Source organism: Mustelus asterias, unplaced genomic scaffold, assembly GCF_964213995.1.
Source record: "Mustelus asterias unplaced genomic scaffold, sMusAst1.hap1.1 HAP1_SCAFFOLD_1513, whole genome shotgun sequence".
In the NCBI taxonomy this organism is placed as follows: Eukaryota; Metazoa; Chordata; class Chondrichthyes; order Carcharhiniformes; family Triakidae; genus Mustelus; species Mustelus asterias.
The window spans coordinates 43,796-66,895 of NW_027591458.1; the positions used below are offsets into that span (position 1 = coordinate 43,796).

At 53.9% G+C, this 23,100-nt stretch overlaps 1 long non-coding RNA gene across 1 annotated transcript; it reads left to right on the plus strand.

Annotated features, from left to right (window-relative positions):
- Positions 1 to 1,313: 1,313 nt before the first annotated feature.
- Positions 1,314 to 14,573, plus strand: LOC144488391 (uncharacterized; the record flags this gene model as incomplete). The annotated part of the gene is made up of 2 exons (XR_013496574.1): positions 1,314 to 1,605; positions 14,495 to 14,573. It is a non-coding gene; the product is annotated as an uncharacterized LOC144488391 (long non-coding RNA).
- Between the last annotated feature and the right edge of the window lie 8,527 nt (positions 14,574 to 23,100).

A 23,100-nucleotide genomic window follows, 5' to 3' on the forward strand; every position in this document is an offset into this window, starting at 1 on the left:
ACTACATTCTGGACTCTCTCATTTCCTTCTCTATGAATGGTATGCTTTGTCTGTATAGTGCGCAAGAAACAATACTTTTCACTGTATGTTAATACATGTGACAATAATAAATCAAAGTGCGCAGGGGTTACCGGGATGGGGCCTAGATTGTGGAGTTAGTGCAGACTGGATGGGCTGAATGGCCTCTTTCTGCACTTTGCTGGTTCGAGGATAAGGATTGCAGCGCCTCGAGTGGTGAGAGGGTGTGACTGCAGCGTGACTGTTTACATTGGAAACTCCCACTGGAAAGCTGGAGGGGGCTACACAGGCTCTCTGTGGGAGGGGTGGCAGCCCTTGTGCAGCTGCAATGCAGGAAGCAGCAGCAGCAGAAATGCAGGGTGCAGCAGCAGCAATGCAGGGTGCAGCAGCAGCAATGCAGGAAGCAGCAGCAATGCAGGAAGCAGCAGCAATGCAGGAAGCAGCAGCAATGCAGGGTGCAGCAGCAGCAACAATGCAGGAAGCAGCAGCAATGCAGGAAGCAGCAGCAGCTCCTCCCAGGGCGGCATTTGACATTCCCGGGTCCAGAGGCGGTGGAAGGGGAGCATGCGCAGTGCGGTTGTAGTCCAACCTCCGCCTCTCCCATTGCTGCGAAGAGGCGGGCCGACTACAACTCCCGACACGCTCCGGGGCGGCGGGTGACATCACAGACCCCGGGCAGCAAGGGCGCCGGCGCGGCTTTGACAATGGAGTGGCGCGGGGAGGATGTTGGGAGTTGTAGTCCGAATTGAAGAAACTGGGAACTACAATTCCCGTCGACCATAGCGAAGGAGCGAGAAGCAGCGCAGGCGCAGTCGTCCGCCCCTTGGAATGGGAAGCGCAGTCGCAGTGTCTGCCTTTTCAAATAGAGTGCGCAGGCGCAGTGACTCTCCCTTTCCAGTGGCCTTGCCCCGGACAATAGTTAGCGCAGGCGCAGTACTGCAACCCCGAGCAGGCGCAGGAGTCCTGCTGGCTGGAGGGACGGAACGCAGGCGCAGTCATGGACGCCCGACAATGGGTTGCGCAGGCGCAGTGACCCCACCTGACAATAAGCCGCCAGCACAAGCGCAATAGCCTGATCCCAGCAACGAAGAGAGAGCGCAGGCGCACTGGCGCCCAAGCATGCCGGGTGTTGTAGTCCGGGAGCGGGGCTGGTGGGACACAAGTCCCGTGGGGCGCCGCGGCGGCGCAGGCGCACCGGCCCTCGGGGCAGGGCGGGAGTTGTAGTCCGGCCGCGCTGAGGGACAGAACTACAAGTCCCGGCCTGCGGCGGCGGCGGGCATGCGCGGTGGCTGCGGTCCGGGGCGCTGACAAGGCCGCCCCCCCCTCACACACAGAGAGACACAGAGAGAGACACACACCCTCACACACACACCCCCTCCCCCCGGCATGGCGACTGCGGCCGCGGCCCGGGGCCGCTTCCCGGGGCGGCCCTGCCACAGGCGGCGCTGGGCGCTGCGGCGGCGGAGGAGGAGGCTGGGCAGCCCGGGCCGGGAGGCGGACAGCGGCCCGGCGGCGGCGGGAGGAGCGGGGGGGCTGCAGGCCGCGCTCCGCCGCTTCGAGCAGCTGCACGGCGGCAGCGAGGAGGAGGTGAGGCCGGGGCGGGGGGGGGCGGGGGGGGAGGGGGGGCCGCGCTCACTCTGACCCGCACCTCCCCCCCCCCCCTCACACCCTCACCCTCCCCCCTCACACCCTCACCCTCCCCCTCCCTCACTATCCCGCCGCCTCCTGGGGGGAGCGCGCGCGCTCCCCATACCCCCGGGAGCGCGCACAGACTCGCGCCCTTTGTCCCGGGAGCGCGCGGGGGGAGGGGGCGGAGCCAAACCCCCCCCTGACCTCTGCCCCCACTGACCCCCCCCATTGCCCCTTCATTCCCCACTGTTCCCCCACCCCCCCTCACCCCCCCCTCACCACCCCCCACCCCCCCAACCCCTCGCCCCCCCTAACCCCTCGCCCCCCCTAACCCCTCGCCCCCCTAACCCCTCGCCCCCCTAACCCCTCGCCCCCTAACCCCTCGCCCCCTAACCCCTCGCCCCCCTAACCCCTCGCCCCCCTAACCCCTCGCCCCCCTAACCCCTCGCCCCCCTAACCCCTCGCCCCCCTAACCCCTCGCCCCCCTAACCCCTCGCCCCCCTAACCCCTCGCCCCCCTAACCCCTCGCCCCCCTAACCCCTCGCCCCCTAACCCCTCGCCCCCTAACCCCTCGCCCCCTAACCCCTCGCCCCCTAACCCCTCGCCCCCTAACCCCTCGCCCCCTAACCCCTCGCCCCCTAACCCCTCGCCCCCTAACCCCTCGCCCCCCTAACCCCTCGCCCCCCTAACCCCTCGCCCCCCTAACCCCTCGCCCCCCTAACCCCTCGCCCCCCTAACCCCTCGCCCCCCTAACCCCTCGCCCCCCTAACCCCTCGCCCCCCTAACCCCTCGCCCCCCTAACCCCTCGCCCCCCTAACCCCTCGCCCCCCTAACCCCTCGCCCCCTAACCCCTCGCCCCCTAACCCCTCGCCCCCTAACCCCTCGCCCCCTAACCCCTCGCCCCCCTAACCCCTCGCCCCCCTAACCCCTCGCCCCCCTAACCCCTCGCCCCCCTAACCCCTCGCCCCCCTAACCCCTCGCCCCCCTAACCCCTCGCCCCCCTAACCCCTCGCCCCCCTAACCCCTCGCCCCCCTAACCCCTCGCCCCCCTAACCCCTCGCCCCCTAACCCCTCGCCCCCTAACCCCTCGCCCCCTAACCCCTCGCCCCCTAACCCCTCGCCCCCTAACCCCTCGCCCCCCTAACCCCTCGCCCCCCTAACCCCTCGCCCCCCTAACCCCTCGCCCCCCTAACCCCTCGCCCCCCTAACCCCTCGCCCCCCTAACCCCTCGCCCCCCTAACCCCTCGCCCCCCTAACCCCTCGCCCCCCTAACCCCTCGCCCCCCTAACCCCTCGCCCCCCTAACCCCTCGCCCCCCTAACCCCTCGCCCCCCTAACCCCTCGCCCCCCTAACCCCTCGCCCCCCTAACCCCTCGCCCCCCTAACCCCTCGCCCCCCTAACCCCTCGCCCCCCTAACCCCTCGCCCCCCTAACCCCTCGCCCCCCGAACCCCTCGCCCCCCCCAACCGCTCGCCCCCCCCAACCGCTCGCCCCCCTTAACCCCTGGCCCCCCTAACCCCTGGCCCCCCTAACCCCTCGCCCCACTAACCCCTCGCCCCCTAACCCCTCGACCCCCTAACCCCTCGCCCCCCCTAACCCCTCGCCCCCCTAACCCCTCGCCCCCCTAACCCCTCGCCCCCCCTAACCCCTCGCCCCCCCCAACCCCTCGCCCTCCCTAACCCCTCGCCCCCCCTACCACTCGCCCCCCCCAACTCCTCGCCCCCCCAACCCCTCGCCCCCCTAAGCCCTCGCCTCCCCCCAACCCCTCGCCCCGGATATTGGGAATGATCAATGTTCTGGGAGTGATCAGTACTCTGGGAGTAACGGATACTGGGAGCGATCAGTACTATGGGAGTAACGGATACTGGGAGTGATCAATACTCTGGGAGTAACGGATACTGGGAGCGATCAATACTCTGGGAGTAACGGATATTGGGAATGATCAATGTTCTGGGAGTGATCAGTACTCTGGGAGTAAGGGTACTGGGAGTGATCGATACTCTGGGAGTAACGGATACTGGGAGTGATCAATACTCTGGGAGTAACGGATACTGGGAGCGATCAATACTCTGGGAGTAACGGGGACTGGGAGTGATCGATACTCTGGGAATAACGGATACTGGGAGTGAACGATACTCTGGGAGTAACGGATACTGGGAGTGATCAATACTCTGGGAATAACGGATACTGGGAGTGATCGATACTCTGGGGATAACGGATACTGGGAGTGATCGATACTCTGGGAATAACGGATACTGGGAGTGATCGATACTCTGGTAGTAACGGATACTGGGAGTGATCGATACTCTGGGAGTAACGGATACTGGGAGTGATCGATAGTCTGGGACTAACGGATACTGGGAGTGATCGATACTCTGGGAGTAACGGATACTGGGAGTGATCAATACTCTGGGAGTAACGGATACTGGAGTGATTGATACTCTGGGAGTAACGGATACTGGGAGTGATAAAATCTCTGGGAGTAACGGATACTGGGAGCGATCGATATTCTGGGAGTAACGGATACTGGGAGTGATAAAATCTCTGGGAGTAACGGATACTGGGAGCGATCGATACTCTGGGAGTAACGGGTACTGGGAGTGATGGATACTCTGGGAGTAATGGATACTGGGACGAAGCGATACTCTGGGAGTAACGGATTTTGGCAATGATCAATACTCTGGCAGCGATCAGTACTCTGGGAGTAACAGATACAGGGAGCAATCAATACTCTGGGAGTAACGGAAACTGGGAGCGATCAATACTCTGGGAATAACGGATACTGGGACTGAGCTATACTCTCGGAGTAACGGCTATTGGGAATGATCAATACTCTGGCAGCGATCAATACTCTGCGAGTAACGGATATTTTGAGCGATCAATACATTGGGAGTAACGGGTACTGGGAGTGATCGATACTCTGGGACTAATGGATACTGGGAGTGATCGATGCTCTGGGAATAACAGATACTGGGAGCGTTCAATACTCTGGCAGTAACGGATATTGGGAGTGATCGATAATCTGGGAGTAACGGATACTGGGAGTGATCAATACTCTGGGAGTAACGGATACTGGGAGCGATCGATAATCTGGGAGTAACGGGTACTGGGAGTGATGGATACTCTGGGAGTAATGGATACTGGGACCAAGCGATACTCTGGGAGTAACGGATATTGGCAATGATCAATACTCTGGCAGCGATCAGTACTCTGGGAGTAACGGATACTGGGACTGATCAATACTCTGGGAGTAACGGATACTGGGAGCGATCAATACTCTGGGAGTAACGGATATTGGGAATGATCAATGTTCTGGGAGTGATCAGTACTCTGGGAGTAAGGGTACTGGGAGTGATCGATACTCTGGGAGTAACGGATACTGGGAGTGATCAATACTCTGGGAGTAACGGATACTGGGAGCGATCAATACTCTGGGAGTAACGGGGACTGGGAGTGATCGATACTCTGGGAATAACGGATACTGGGAGTGAACGATACTCTGGGAGTAACGGATACTGGGAGTGATCAATACTCTGGGAATAACGGATACTGGGAGTGATCGATACTCTGGGGATAACGGATACTGGGAGTGATCGATACTCTGGGAATAACGGATACTGGGAGTGATCGATACTCTGGTAGTAACGGATACTGGGAGTGATCGATACTCTGGGAGTAACGGATACTGGGAGTGATCGATAGTCTGGGAGTAACGGATACCGGAGTGATCAATACTCTGGGAGTAACGGATACTGGGAGTGATCAATACTCTGGGACTAACGGATACTGGGAGTGATCGATACTCTGGGAGTAACGGATACTGGGAGTGATCAATACTCTGGGAGTAACGGATACTGGGAGCGATCAATACTCTGGGAGTAACGGATGTTGGGAATGATCAATGTTCTGGGAGTGATCAGTACTCTGGGAGTAAGGGTACTGGGAGTGATCGATACTCTGGGAGTAACGGGGACTGGGAGTGATCAATACTCTGGGAGTAACGGATACTGGGAGTGATCGATACTCTGGGAGTAACGGATACTGGGAGTGATCAATACTCTGGGAATAACGGATACTGGGAGTGATCGATACTCTGGGAATAACGGATACTGGGAGTGATCGATACTCTGGGAATAACGGATACTGGGAGTGATCGATACTCTGGTAGTAACGGATACTGGGAGTGATCGATACTCTGGGAGTAACGGATACTGGGAGTGATCAATACTCTGGGAGTAACGGATACTGGGAGTGATCGATACTCTGGGAGTAACGGATACTGGGAGTGATCGATACTCTGGGACTAACGGATACTGGGAGTGATCGATACTCTGGGAGTAACGGATACTGGGAGTGATCAATACTCTGGGAGTAACGGATACTGGAGTGATTGATACTCTGGGAGTAACGGATACTGGGAGTGATAAAATCTCTGGGAGTAACGGATACTGGGAGCGATCGATATTCTGGGAGTAACGGATACTGGGAGTGATAAAATCTCTGGGAGTAACGGATACTGGGAGCGATCGATACTCTGGGAGTAACGGGTACTGGGAGTGATGGATACTGTGGGAGTAATGGATACTGGGACGAAGCGATACTCTGGGAGTAACGGATTTTGGCAATGATCAATACTCTGGCAGCGATCAGTACTCTGGGAGTAACAGATACTGGGAGCAATCAATACTCTGGGAGTAACGGAAACTGGGAGCGATCAATACTCTGGGAATAACGGATACTGGGACTGAGCTATACTCTCGGAGTAACGGCTATTGGGAATGATCAATACTCTGGCAGCGATCAATACTCTGCGAGTAACGGATATTTTGAGCGATCAATACATTGGGAGTAACGGGTACTGGGAGTGATCGATACTCTGGGACTAATGGATACTGGGAGTGATCGATGCTCTGGGAATAACAGATACTGGGAGCGTTCAATACTCTGGCAGTAACGGATATTGGGAGTGATCGATAATCTGGGAGTAACGGATACTGGGAGTGATCAATACTCTGGGAGTAACGGATACTGGGAGCGATCGATAATCTGGGAGTAACGGGTACTGGGAGTGATGGATACTCTGGGAGTAATGGATACTGGGACCAAGCGATACTCTGGGTGTAACGGATATTGGCAATGATCAATACTCTGGCAGCGATCAGTACTCTGGGAGTAACGGATACTGGGAGTGATCAATACTCTGGGAGTAACGGATACAGGGAGCGATCAATACTCTGGGAGTAACGGATACTGGGAGCGATTAATACTCGGCGTAATGGATACTGGGAGCGATTAATACTCGGCGTAATGGATACTGGGAGCGATCAATACTCTGGGAGTAACGGATACTGGGAGCGATCAATACTCTGGGAGTAACGGATACTGGGAGTGATCGATACTCTGGGAGTAACGGATACTGGGAGCGATCAATACTCTGGGAGTAACGGATACTGGGAGTCATCGATACTCTGGGAGTAACAGATACTGGGAGTGATCAATACTCTGGGAATAACGGATACTGGGAGTGATCAATACTCTGGGAGGAACGGATACCGGAGTGATCAATACTCTGGGAGTAACGGGTACAGGGAGTGATCAATACTCTGGGAGTAATGGGTACAGGGAGTGATCGATACTCTGGGAGTAACGGGTACTGGGAGTGATCAATACTCTGGCAGTAACGGATGCTGGGAATGATCAATACTCTGGGAATAACGGATACTGGGAGTGATCGATACTCTGGGAGTAACGGATACCGGAGTGATCAATACTCTGGGAGGAACGGATACTGGGAGTGATCGATACTCTGGGAGTGATCGATACTCTGGGAGTAACGGATACTGGGAGTGATCGATACTCTGGGAGTAACGGATACTGGGAGTGATCAATACTCTGGGAGTAACGGATACTGGGAGTGATCGATACTCTGGGAGTAACGGATACTGAGAGTGATCAATACACTGGGAGTAACGGATACTGGGAGTGATCGATACTCTGGGAGTAACGGATACTGGGAGTGATCAATACTCTGGGAGTAACGGATACTGGGAGTGATCAATACTCTGGGAGTAACGGATACTGGGAGTGATCGATACTCTGGGAGTAACGCATACTGGGTGTGATCGATACTCTGGGAGTAACGGATACTGGGAGTGATCGATACTCTGGGAGTAACGGATACTGGGAGTGATCAATACTCTGGGAGTAACGGATACTGGGAGTGATCGATACTCTGGGAGTAACGGATACTGGGAGTGATCGATACTCTGGGAGTAACGGATACTGGGAGCGATCAATACTCTGGGAGTAACGGATGCTGGGAATGATCAATACTCTGGGAGTAACGGATACCGGAGTGATCAATACTTTGGGAGTAACATATACTGGGAGTGATTAATACTCTGGGAATAACAGATACTGGGAGTGATCAATACTCTGGGAATAACGGATACTGGGAGTGATCAATACTCGGGGAGTAACGGATACCGGAGTGATCAATACTCTGGGAGTAACGGATACTGGGAGTGATCAATACTCTGGGAGTAACAGATGCTGGGAATGATCGATACTCTGGGAATAACGGATACCGGAGTGATCGATACTCTGGGAGTAACGGATACTGGGAGCGATCAATACTCTGGGAGTAACGGATACCGGAATGATCAATACTCTGGGAGTAACATATACTGGAAGTGATCAATACTCTGGGAGTAACGGATACTGGGAGCGGTCAATAGTCTGGGAGTCACGGATACTGGAAGTGATCAATACTCTGGGAGTAACGGATACTGGGAGTGATCGATACTCTGGGAGTAACGGATATTGGGAGTGATCAATACTCTGGGAGTAACGGGTACTGGGAGTGATCAATACTCTGGGAGTAACGGGTACTGGGAGTGATCGATACTCTGGGAGTAACGGATACTGGGAGTGATCAATACTCTGGGAGTAACGGATACTGGGAGCGGTCAATAGTCTGGGAGTCACGGATACTGGAAGTGATCAATACTCTGGGAGTAATGGATACTGGGAGTGATCGATACTCTGGGAGTAACGGATATTGGGAGTGATCAATACTCTGGGAGTAACGGGTACTGGGAGTGATCAATACTCTGGGAGTAACGGGTACTGCGAGTGATGGATACTCTGGGAGTGATCAATACTCTGGGAGTAATGGATACTGGGAGCGATCGATACTCTGGGAGTAATGGATACTGGGAGCGATCGATACTCTGGGAGTAACGGATACTGGGAGTGATCGATACTCTGGGAGTAACGGATACTGGGAGCGATCAATACTCTGGGAGGAACGGATATTGGGAGTGATCGATATACTGGGAGTAACCGAAACTGGGAGTGATCAATACTCTGGGAGTAACGGATACTGGGAGTGTTCAATACTCTGGGAGTAACGGATCCTGGGAGTGATCAATACTCTGGGAGTAACGGATACTCTGGGAGTGATTGATACTCTGGGAGTGATCGATACTCTGGGAGTAACGGATACTGGGAGTGATCGATACTCTGGGAGTAACGGATACTGGGAGTGATCGATACTCTGGGAGTAACGGATACTGGGAGTGATCAATACTCTGGGAGTAACGGATACTGGGAGTGATCAATACTCTGGGAGTAACGGATACTGGGAGTGATCGATACTCTGGGAGTAACGGATACTGGGAGTGATCAATACTCTGGGAGTAACGGATACTGGGAGCGATCAATACTCTGGGAGTAACGGATACTGGGAGTGATCGATACTCGGAGTGATCGATACTCTGGGAGTAACGGATACTGGGAGCGGTCAATAGTCTGGGAGTCACGGATACTGGGAGTGTTTAATACTCTGGGAGTAACGGATACTGGGAGTGATCTATACTCTGGGAGTAACGGATACTCTGGGAGTGATTGATACTCTGGGAGTGATCGATACTCTGGGAGTAACGGATACTGGGAGTGATCGATACTCTGGGAGTAACGGATACTGGGAGTGATCGATACTCTGGGAGTAACGGATACTGGGAGTGATCAATACTCTGGGAGTAACGGATACTGGGAGTGATCAATACTCTGGGAGTAACGGATACTGGGAGTGATCGATTCTCTGGGAGTAACGGATACTGGGAGTGATCAATACTCTGGGAGTAACGGATACTGGGAGCGATCAATACTCTGGGAGTAACGGATACTGGGAGTGATCAATACTCTGGGAGTAACGAATACTGGGAGTGATCAATACTCTGGGAGTAACGGATACTGGGAGTGATCGATACTCTGGGAGTAACGGATACTGGGAGTGATCAATACTCTGGGAGTAACGGATACTGGGAGCGATCAATACTCTGGGAGTAACGGATACTGGGAGTGATCAATACTCTGGGAGTAACGGATACTCGGAGTGATCGATACTCTGGGAGTAACGGGTACTGGGAGTGATCGATACTCTGGGAGTAACGGATACTGGGAGTGATCGATACTCTGGGAGTAACGGATACTGGGAGTGATCAATACTCTGGGAGTAACGGATACTGGGAGTGATCAATACTCTGGGAGTAACGGATACTGGGAGTGATCGATACTCTGGGAGTAACGGATACTGGGAGTGATCAATACTCTGGGAGTAACGGATACTGGGAGCGATCAATACTCTGGGAGTAACGGATACTGGGAGTGATCGATACTCGGAGTGATCGATACTCTGGGAGTAACGGATACTGGGAGCGGTCAATAGTCTGGGAGTCACGGATACTGGGAGTGTTTAATACTCTGGGAGTAACGGATACTGGGAGTGATCTATACTCTGGGAGTAACGGATACTCTGGGAGTGATTGATACTCTGGGAGTGATCGATACTCTGGGAGTAACGGATACTGGGAGTGATCAATACTCTGGGAGTAACGGATACTGGGAGCGATCAATACTCTGGGAGTAACGGATACTGGGAGTGATCGATACTCGGAGTGATCGATACTCTGGGAGTAACGGATACTGGGAGCGGTCAATAGTCTGGGAGTCACGGATACTGGGAGTGTTTAATACTCTGGGAGTAACGGATACTGGGAGTGATCTATACTCTGGGAGTAACGGATACTCTGGGAGTGATTGATACTCTGGGAGTGATCGATACTCTGGGAGTAACGGATACTGGGAGTGATCGATACTCTGGGAGTGATCGATACTCTGGGAGTAACGGATACTGGGAGTGATCAATACTCTGGGAGTAACGGATACTGGGAGTGATCAATACTCTGGGAGTAACGGATACTGGGAGTGATCGATTCTCTGGGAGTAACGGATACTGGGAGTGATCAATACTCTGGGAGTAACGGATACTGGGAGCGATCAATACTCTGGGAGTAACGGATACTGGGAGTGATCAATACTCTGGGAGTAACGAATACTGGGAGTGATCAATACTCTGGGAGTAACGGATACTGGGAGTGATCGATACTCTGGGAGTAACGGATACTGGGAGTGATCAATACTCTGGGAGTAACGGATACTGGGAGCGATCAATACTCTGGGAGTAACGGATACTGGGAGTGATCAATACTCTGGGAGTAACGGATACTCGGAGTGATCGATACTCTGGGAGTAACGGGTACTGGGAGTGATCGATACTCTGGGAGTAACGGATACTGGGAGTGATCGATACTCTGGGAGTAACGGATACTGGGAGTGATCAATACTCTGGGAGTAACGGATACTGGGAGTGATCAATACTCTGGGAGTAACGGATACTGGGAGTGATCGATACTCTGGGAGTAACGGATACTGGGAGTGATCAATACTCTGGGAGTAACGGATACTGGGAGCGATCAATACTCTGGGAGTAACGGATACTGGGAGTGATCGATACTCGGAGTGATCGATACTCTGGGAGTAACGGATACTGGGAGCGGTCAATAGTCTGGGAGTCACGGATACTGGGAGTGTTTAATACTCTGGGAGTAACGGATACTGGGAGTGATCTATACTCTGGGAGTAACGGATACTCTGGGAGTGATTGATACTCTGGGAGTGATCGATACTCTGGGAGTAACGGATACTGGGAGTGATCAATACTCTGGGAGTAACGGATACTGGGAGTGATCAATACTCTGGGAGTAACGGATACTGGGAGTGATCGATACTCTGGGAGTAACGGATACTGGGAGTGATCAATACTCTGGGAGTAACGGATACTGGGAGCGATCAATACTCTGGGAGTAACGGATACTGGGAGTGATCGATACTCGGAGTGATCGATACTCTGGGAGTAACGGGTACTGGGAGTGATCGATACTCTGGGAGTAACGGATACTGGGAGCGATCAATACTCTGGGAGTAACGGATACTGGGAGTGATCGATACTCGGAGTGATCGATACTCTGGGAGTAACGGGTACTGGGAGTGATCGATACTCTGGGAGTAACGGATACTGGGAGTGATCAATACTCTGGGAGTAACCGTCCCTCACCATCTCCTCCCGCCCCCCCCCCCCCCCCCCCCCCCCCCCCCCCCCCCCAGGCCACCAAAGTGTTTATCCCGCTTCCCCCTTAAATACTTGGATACTATTCACCTCAACCGCTCTCCGGTGGGTTTCCGCAGGGATCTGTGCTCGGACCCCAACTGTTCACATTATATAATTATGATTTGGAATATTTGAATACATTTGAATGTATTGTCTCCAAATTTGCAGCTGATACAAAGTTGGGTGGGAGGGTGAGCTGTGAGGAGGATGCAGAGATGCTTCAGTGTGATTGGGACAGGCTGAGTGTGTGGGTATCTGCCTGGCAGATGCAGCATAATGTGGATAAATGTGAGGTTATCCACTTTGGTAGCAATAATAGGAAAACAGATTATTATTTGAATGGGTGTAAATTGAGAGAGGCGGATACTCAGCGAGACCTTGTGTCCTCGTACATCAGTTGCTGAAAGCAGGCGCGCAGGTGCAGCAGGCAGTAAAGAAGGCAAATGATATGTTGGCCTTCATAGCGAGAGGATTTGAGTACAGGGATAGGGATGTTTTGCTGCAATTGTACAGGGCGTTGGTGAGGCCACACCTGGAGTATTGGTGCAGTTTTGGTGTCCTTATCTGAGGAAGGATGTCCTTGCTATAGAGGGAGCGCAGCGAAGGTTTACCCGGCTGATTCCTGGGGTGGCAGGTCTGTCACATGAGGGGAGATTGAGTCGGTTAGGATTATATTCACTGGAGTTTAGAAGAGTGAGAGGGCATCTCATAGAAACTTATAAAATTCACACAGGGTGAGACAGGGTAGATTCAGAAAGAATGTTCCCAATGGTGGGGGAGTCCAGAACTAGGGGTCAGAGTTTGAGGGTAAGGGGTAAACCTTTTAGAACTGAGGTGAGTAGAAATTTCTTCACCCAGAGGGTGGTGAATGTGTGGAACTCACTCCCACAGAAAGTAGTTGAGGCCAAAATGTTGCGATTTCAAAAATAAGCTCCAGGGGCTAAAGAGATCAACGGATCCCGACTGCTGCTTCCAGTTTCTAGGTTTCCCCACTTGTTGCAGGAGTCATTCCCACATTCTCCCCACTCCCCGTGGGAGCGAGTCCCACATTCTCCCCACTCCCCATGGGAGCGAGTCCCACATTCTCCCCACTCCCTGTGGGAGCGAGTCCCACATTCTCCCCACTCCCCGTGGGAGTGAGTCCCACATTCTCCCCCACTCCCCGTGGGAGCGAGTCCCACATTCTCCCCACTCCTCGTGGGAGCGAGTCCCACATTCTCCCCCACTCCCTGTGGGAGCGAGTCCCACATTCTCCCCACTCCCCGTGGGAGCGAGTCCCACATTCTCCCCACTCCCCGTGGGAGCGAGTCCCACATTCTCCCCACTCCCCGTGGGAGCGAGTCCCACATTCTCCCCACTCCCCGTGGGAGCGAGTCCCACATTCTCCCCACTCCCCGTGGGAGTCAGTCCCACATTCTCCCTACTCCCCGTGGGAGTCAGTCCCACATTCTCCCCACTCCCCGTGGGAGTCAGTCCCACATTCTCCCTACTCCCCGTGGGAGCGAGTCCCACATTCTCCCTACTCCCCGTGGGAGTGAGTCCCACATTTTCCCCCACTCCCCGTGGGAGCGAGTCCCACATTTTCCCCCACTCCCCGTGGGAGTCAGTCCCACATTCTCCCCCACTCCCCGTGGGAGCGAGTCCCACATTCTCCCCACTCCCCGTGGGAGCGAGTCCCACATTCTCCCCCACTCCCCGTGGGAGTGAGTCCCACATTCTCCCCACTCCCCGTGGGAGCGAGTCCCACATTCTCCCTACTCCCCGTGGGAGTGAGTCCCACATTTTCCCCCACTCCCTGTGGGAGCGAGTCCCACATTTTCCCCCACTCCCTGTGGGAGCGAGTCCCACATTTTCCCCCACTCCCCGTGGGAGCGAGTCCCACATTCTCCCTACTCCCCGTGGGAGTGAGTCCCACATTTTCCCCCACTCCCCGTGGGAGCGAGTCCCACATTCTCCCCACTCCCCGTGGGAGCGAGTCCCACATTTTCCCTCACTCCCCGTGGGAGTGAGTCCCACATTCTCCCCACTCCCCGTGGGAGTGAGTCCCACATTTTCCCCCACTCCCCGTGGGAGCGAGTCCCACATTCTCCCCACTCCCCGTGGGAGTGAGTCCCACATTTTCCCCCACTCCCCGTGGGAGTCAGTCCCACATTCTCCCCCACTCCCCGTGGGAGTCAGTCCCACATTCTCCCCACTCCCCGTGGGAGTCAGTCCCACATTCTCCCCACCCTCCGGGTAAAGAGGTTTCTCCTGGCTCGTTTATCAAGGATTCAAACAAGTTCAGCCTGGTTATTCTGACCTCTGACTTTCTCTCTCTCTCATTCCCCGCCTTTAGGGTGAAGAGTTTACCGGTTTTACCTCCGATGATGACGTGCTGACGAGCCCACTACGCTTAACCCTCCGCTCACAGAAGAGTAAGTTTTTTATTCTTACAGAGGGTCAGTACTGAGGGAGTGCCGCACTGTCAGAGGGTCAACACTGAGGGAGTGCCGCACTGTCAGAGGGTCAGTACTGAGGGAGTGCCGCACTGTCAGAGGGTTAGTGCTGAGGGAGTGCCGCACTGTCAGAGGGTCAGTACTGAGGGAGTGCCGCACTGTCAGAGGGTCAGTGCTGAGGGAATGCCGCACTGTCAGAGGGTCAGTACTGAGGGAGTGCCGCACTGTCAGAGGGTTAGTGCTGAGGGAGTGCCGCACTGTCAGAGGGTCAGTGCTGAGGGAGTGCCGCACTGTCAGAGGGTCAATACTGAGAGAGTGCCGCATTGTCAGAGGGTCAGTGCTGAGGGAATGCCGCACTGTCAGAGGGTCAGTACTGAGGGAGTGCCGCACTGTCAGAGGGTCAGTACTGAGGGAATGCCGCATTGTCAGAGGGTCAGTACTGAGGGAGTGCCGCACTGTCAGAGGGTCAATACTGAGAGAGTGCCGCATTGTCAGAGGGTCAGTACTGAGGGAGTGCTGCATTGTCAGAGGGTCAGTGCTGAGGGAGTGCTGCATTGTCAGAGGGTCAGTACTGAGGGAGTGCTGCACTGTCAGAGGGTCAGTGCTGAGGGAATGCCGCACTGTCAGAGGGTCAGTACTGAGGGAGTGCCGCACTGTCAGAGGGTCAAAAGAGACTCGAGGATGGTTTGTTGCCTACCGGATGCCAGGGTCCGTGACGTCTCGGACCGTGTTTTCCGGATTCTTCAGGGGGAGGGGAAACAGTCACAAGTCGTGGTACACATTGGTACCAACGACAAAGGTAGGAGAAGGGACGGGGATTTAAAACAGGAATTTCGGGAGCTGGGCTGGAAGCTGAGAGCAAAGACAAAACATGTGGTCATCTCTGGTACGCTACCGGTGCCACGTGATAGCGAGTTGAGGAACAGGGAGAGAGTGCACTTAAACATGTGGTTGCAGGGATGGTGCAGGAGGGAGGGTTTCAGATACGTGGATAATTGGAACACGTTCTGGGGAAGGTGGGACCTCTACAAACAGGACGGGGTGCACCTGAACCAGAGGGGCACCAATATCCTGGGAGGGAAATTTGCTACGGCTCTTCAGGGGGATTTAAACTAATTTGTCAGGGGAGTGGGAAAAGGAGTTGTAGTCCGGAAGTCAGTGTTGAGGGTGGTGAGGTATTGGGGAAGGTATCAAGGTCAAGGGTGGGTACCGGTAGACAGGAAGATGGGTTGAAGTGTGTCTACTTCAATGCAAGGAGCATCCGGAACAAGGTGGATGAACTTGGGGCGTGGATTGCTACTTGGGACTACGATGTTGTGGCCATTACGGAGACGTGGGTAGAACAAGGACAGGAATGGTTGTTGGACGTTCCGGGGTATAGATGTTTCAGTAAGTGTAGGGAAGCTGGTAAAAGAGGTGGAGGAGTAGCATTGTTAATCAAGGATAGTTTAACGGCTGCGGAAATGCACTTTGAGGGGGATCTGCACACTGAGGTAATATGGGCTGCAGTTAGAAACAGGAAAGGAGCGGTCACGTTGTTAGGAGTTTACTATAGGCCCCCAAACAGTAATAGAGATGTGGAGGAAGAAATTGCTAAGCAGATTATGGATCTGTGTGGGGGTCACAGGGTAGTTGTCATGGGGGACTTTAACTTTCCAAATATTGATTGGAACCTTTGTAGGTCAAATAGTTTGGATGGGGCACTTTTTGTGCAGTGTGTGCAGGAGGGTTTCCTGACACAATATGTGGATAGGCCGACAAGGGGTGAGGCCACATTGGATTTGGTACTGGGAAATGAACCGGGGCAAGTGTTAGATTTGGTTGTGGGAGAGAACTTTGGAGATAGTGACCACAATTCGGTGTCTTTTGTTATTGCAATGGAGAGGGATAGGGCCGGACGGCAGGGCAAGGCTTACAATTGGGGGAGAGGTAATTATGATGCGATTAGGCAAGAATTAGGGGGCATAAGATGGGAACAGAAACTGTCAGGGAAAGGCACTGATGAAAAGTGGAACTTTTTCAAGGAACAAATACTGGGTGTCCTTGATAGGTATGTCCCTGTCAGGCAGGGAGGAAATGGCCGAGTGAGGGAACCGTGGTTCACAAAAGAGGTGGAATGTCTTGTGAAAAGGAAGAGGGAAGCTTATGTAGGGATGAGGAAACAAGGTTCAGATGGCTCGATTGAGGGTTACAAGTTAGCAAGGAATGAGCTGAAAAAGGGGCTGAGGAGAGCTAGGAGGGGACATGAGAAGTCCTTGGCGAGTCGGATCAAGGAAAACCCCAAGGCTTTTTACTCTTATGTGAGGAATAAAAGAATGACCAGGGTGAGGTTAGGGCCGGTCAAGGACAGTGGTGGGAACTTGTGTATGGAATCAGTAGAGATAGGCGAGGTGATGAATGAATACTTTTCTTCAGTGTTCACCAAGGAGAGGGGCCATGTTTTTCAGGAAGAGAAGGTGTTACAGGCTAATAGGCTGGAGGAAATAGATGTTCGGAGGGAGGATGTACTGGCAGTTTTGAATAAACTGAAGGTCGATAAGTCCCCTGGGCCTGATGAAATGTATCCTAGGATTCTTTGGGAGGCGAGGGATGAGATTGCAGAGCCTTTGGCTTTGATCTTTGGGTCCTCACTGTCCACGGGGATGGTGCCAGAGGACTGGAGAGTGGCAAATGTTGTTCCTCTGTTTAAGAAAGGGAATAGAAATGACCCTGGTAATTATAGACCGGTTAGTCTGACTTCGGTGGTTGGTAAATTGATGGAAAAGGTCCTTAGGGATGGGATTTACGACCATTTAGAAAGATGCGGATTAATCCGGGATAGTCAGCACGGATTTGTGAAGGGCAAGTCGTGCCTCACAAATTTGATAGAATTTTTTGAGGAGGTAACTAGGTGTGTTGATGAAGGTAGGGCGGTTGATGTCATATACATGGATTTTAGTAAGGCGTTTGATAAGGTCCCCCATGGTCGGCTTATGATGAAAGTAAGGAGGTGTGGGATAGAGGGAAAGTTGGCCGATTGGATAGGTAACTGGCTATCTGATCGAAGACAGAGGGTGGTGGTGGATGGAAAATTTTCGGACTGGAGGCAGGTTGCTAGCGGAGTGCCGCAGGGATCGGTGCTTGGTCCTCTGCTCTTTGTGATTTTTATTAATGACTTAGAAGAGGGGGCTGAAGGGTGGATCAGTAAATTTGCTGATGACACCAAGATTGGTGGAGTAGTGGATGAGGTGGAGGGGTGTTGTAGGCTGCAAAGAGACATAGATAGGATGCAAAGCTGGGCTGAAAAATGGCAAATGGAGTTTAACCCTGATAAATGTGAGGTGATTCATTTTGGTAGGACAAATTTAAATGTGGATTACAGGGTCAAAGGTAGGGTTCTGAAGACTGTGGAGGAACAGAGAGATCTTGGGGTCCATATCTACAGATCTCTAAAGGTTGCCACTCAAGTGGATAGAGCTGTGAAGAAGGCCTATAGTGTGTTAGCTTTTATTAACAGGGGGTTGGAGTTTAAGAGCCGTGGGGTTATGCTGCAACTGGACAGGACCTTGGTGAGACCGCATTTGGAATATTGCGTGCAGTTCTGGTCACCTCACTATAAGAAGGATGTGGAAGCGCTGGAAAGAGTGCAGAGGAGATTTACCAGGATGCTGCCTGGTTTGGAGTGTAGGTCATATGAGGAAAGGTTGAGGGAGCTGGGGCTGTTCCCTCTGGAGCGGAGGAGATTGAGGGGAGACTTAATAGAGGTTTATAAAATGATGAAGGGGATAGATCGAGTGAACGTTCAATGACTATTTCCTCGGGTGGATGGAGCTATTACAAGGGGGCATAACTATAGGGTTCATGGTGGGAGATACAGGAAGGATATCAGAGGTGGGTTCTTCACGCAGAGAGTGGTTGGGGTGTGGAATGGACTGCCTGCAGTGATAGTGGAGTCAGACACTTTAGGATCATTAAAGCGGTTATTGGATAGGCACATGGAGCACACCAGGATGGTAGGGAGTGGGATAGCTTGATCTTGGTTTCAGATGAAGGTCGGCACAACATCGTGGGCCGAAGGGCCTGTTCTGTGCTGTACTGTTCTATGTTCTATGTCAGTACTGAGGGAGTGCTGCACTGTCAGAGGGTCAGTGCTGAGGGAGTGCCGCACTGTCAGAGGGTCAGTGTTGAGGGAGTGCCGCACTGTCAGAGGGTCAGTGCTGAGGGAGTGCCGCACTGTCAGAGGGTCAGTGCTGAGGGAGTGCCGCACTGTCAGAGGGTCAGTCCTGAGGGAGTGCCGCACTGTCAGAGGGTCAGTACTGAGGGAGTGCCGCACTGTCAGAGGGTCAGTGCTGAGGGAGTGCCGCACTGTCAGAGGGTCAGTGCTGAGGGAGTGCCGCACTGTCAGAGGGTCAGTGCTGAGGGAGTGCCGCACTGTCAGAGGGTCAGTGCTGAGGGAATGCCGCACTGTCAGAGGGTCAGTCCTGAGGGAGTGCCGCACTGCTGTTGTGCACTCGTGGTGACGGATCTATCACTGCACGTTCCTCTGTTTCCCCACTCCCCGTGGGAGCGAGTCCCACATTGTCCCCACTGTCACTCTACGGAACCCTTGTTCGGCCACATTCAGAATATTGTGTACACTTCTGGTCACCACAGTACCAGAAGGATTGGGGTACAGTACTGGTGGGGACGGGTCTGTCACTGTATAACACTGGGGTACAGTACTGGTGGGGACGGGTCTGTCACTGCATAACACTGGGGTACAGTACTGGTGGGGACGGGTCTGTCACTGTATAACACTGGGGTACAGTACTGGTGGGGACGGGTCTGTCACTGTATAACACTGGGGTACAGTACTGTTGGGGACGGGTCTGTCACTGTATAACACTGGGGTACAGTACTGGTGGGGACGGGTCTGTCACTGTATAACACTGGGGTACAGTACTGGTGGGGACGGGTCTGTCACTGTATAACACTGGGGTACAGTACTGGTGGGGATGGGTCTGTCACTGTATAACACTGGGGTACAGTACTGGTGGGGACGGATCCGTCGCTGTATAACACTGGGGTACAGTACTGGTGGGGACGGGACTGTCAGTGTATAACACTGGGGTACAGTACTGGTGGGGACGGATCCGTCGCTGTATAACACTGGGGTACAGTACTGGTGGGGATGGATCTGTCACTGTATAACACTGGGGTACAGTACTGTTGGGGACGGATCCGTCGCTGTATAACACTGGGGTACAGTACTGGTGGGGACGGATCCGTCGCTGTATAACACTGGGGTACAGTACTGGTGGGGATGGGTCTGTCACTGTATAACACTGGGGTACAGTACTGGTGGGGACGGGTCTGTCACTGTATAACACTGGGGTACAGTACTGATGGGGACGGATCCGTCGCTGTATAACACTGGGGTACAGTACTGGTGGGGATGGGTCTGTCACTGTATAACACTGGGGTACAGTACTGGTGGGGACGGATCCGTCGCTGTATAACACTGGGGTACAGTACTGGTGGGGATGGGTCTGTCACTGTATAACACTGGGGTACAGTACTGGTGGGGACGGATCCGTCGCTGTATAACGCTGGGGTACAGTACTGGTGGGGATGGGGCTGTCACTGTACAACACTGGGGTACAGTACTGGTGGGGACGGGTCTGTCACTGTATAACACTGGGGTACAGTACTGGTGGGGACGGGTCTGTCAGTGTATAACACTGGGGTACAGTACTGGTGGGGACGGGTCTGTCGCTGTATATCACTGGGGTACAGTACTGGTGGGGACGGGTCTGTCAGTGTATAACACTGGGGTACAGTACTGTTGGGGACGGGTCTGTCAGTGTATAACACTGGGGTACAGTACTGTTGGGGACGGGTCTGTCACTGTATAACACTGGGGTACAGTACTGGTGGGGACGGGTCTGTCAGTGTATAACACTGGGGTACAGTACTGTTGGGGACGGGTCTGTCACTGTATAACACTGGGGTACAGTACTGGTGGGGACGGGTCTGTCAGTGTATAACGCTGGGGTACAGTACTGTTGGGGACGGGTCTGTCACTGTAGAACACTGGGGTACAGTACTGGTGGGGACGGGATTGTCACTGTATAACACTGGGGTACAGTACTGTGGGGACGGGTCTGTCACTGTGTAACACTGGGGTACAGTACTGATGGGGACAGGTCTGTCACTGTATAACACTGGGGTACAGTACTGGTGGGGACGGGTCTGTCACTGTATAACACTGGGGTACAGGACTGGTGGGGACGGGTCTGTCACTGTATAACACTGGGGTACAGTACTGGTGGGGATGGGTCTGCCACTGTATAACACTGCGGTACAGTACTGGTGGCGGCGGGTCTGTCGCTGGATATGATTGGGGTACAGTACTGGTGGGGACGGGTCTGTCGCTGTATAACACTGGGGTACAGTACTGGTGGGAACAGGTCTGTCACTGTATAACACTGGGGTACAGTACTGGTGGGGACGGGTCTGTCACTGTATAACACTGGGGTACAGTACTGGTGGGGATGAGTCTTTCGCTGTATAACACTGGGGTGCAGCACTGGTGGGGATGGGTCTGTCACTGTATAACACTGGGGTACAGTACTGGTGGGGATGAGTCTGTCGCTGTATAACACTGGGGTACAGTACTGGTGGGGATGAGTCTGTCGCTGTATAACACTGGGGTACAGCACTGGTGGGGATGGGTCTGTCGCTGTATAACACTGGGGTACAGTACTGGTGGGGACGGGTCTGTCGCTGTATAACACTGGGGTACAGCACTGGTGGGGATGAGTCTTTCGCTGTATAACACTGGGGTACAGTACTGGTGGGGATGAGTCTTTCGCTGTATAACACTGGGGTACAGTACTGGTGGGGACGGGTCTGTCGCTGTATAACACTGGGGTACAGCACTGGTGGGGATGGGTCTGTCACTGTCGAACACTGGTGTACAGTATTGGTGGGGACGGGTCTGTCACTGGATAACACGGGTACAGAACTGTTAGGGACGGGTCTGTCACTGTATAACACTGGGGTACAGTACTTGTAGGGACGGGTCTGTCACTGGATGACACTGGGGTACAGTACTGGTGGGGACAGGTCTGACGTGTTTCACTCTGGGGTTCAGTGGTGGGGATGGGTCTGTCAATGTATAACACTGGGGTACAGTACTGGTGGGGATGGGTCTGTCGCTGTATAACACTGGGGTACAGTACTGGTGGGGATGGGTCTGTCGCTGTATAACACTGGGGTACAGTACTGGTGGGGACGGGTCAGTCGCTGTATAACACTGGGGTACAGTACTGGTGGGGATGGGTCTGTCAATGTATAACACTGGGGTACAGTACTGGTGGGGATGGGTCTGTCAATGTATAACACTGGGGTACAGTACTGGTGGGGACGGGTCTGTCACTGCATAACAGTGGGGTACAGTACTGGTGGGGACGGGTCTGTCAACGTATAACACTGGGGTACAGTACTGGTGGGGACGGGTCTGTCACTGCATAACAGTGGGGTACAGTACTGTGGGGACGGGTCTGTCACTGTATAACACTGCGGTACAGTACTGGTGGAGACGGGTCTGTCACTGTATAGCACTGGGGTACAATAGTGGTGGGGACTGGTCTGTCACTGTATAACACTGGGTACAGTGCTGGTGGGGACGGGTCTATCACTGTATAACACTGGGGTACAGCACTGGTGGGGACGGGTCTGTCACTGTATAACACGGGTACAGTACTGGTGGGGACGGGTCTGTCACTGTATAACACGGGTACAGTACTGGTGGGGACGGGTCTGTTACTGTATAACACGGGTACAGTACTGATGGGGACAGGTCTGTCACTGTAGAACACTGGGGGACAGTACTGGTGGGGACGGGTCTGTCGCTGATTGACACTGGGGCACAGTACTGGTGGGGACGGGCGTGTCACTGTACAACACTGGGGTACTGTACTGGTGGGGACGGATTTGTCACTGTATAAAACTGGGGTACAGTATTGGTGGGGACAGGTCTGTCACTGTATAACACTGGGGTACAGTATTGGTGGGGACGGGTCTGTCACTGTATAACACTGGGGCACAGTACTGGTGGGGACGGGTGTGTCACTGTATAACACTGGGGTACAGTACTGGTGGGGACGGGTCTGTCAGTGTGTAACACTGGGGTACAGTACTGGTAGGGACGGGTCTGTCACTGTATAACACTGGGGTACAGTACTGGTGGGGACGGGTCTGTCAGTGTGTAACACTGGGGTACAGTACTGGTAGGGACGGGTGTGCCACTGTATAACACTGGGGTACAGTACTGGTGGGGACGGGTCTGTCAGTGTGTAACACTGGGGTACAGTACTGGTAGGGACGGGTCTGTCACTGTATAACACTGGGGTACAGTACTGGTGGGGACGGGTCTGTCAGTGTGTAACACTGGGGTACAGTACAGGTTGGGACGGGTCTGTCACTGTATAACACTGGGGCACAGTACTGGTGGGGACGGGTCTGTCACTATAACACTGGGGTA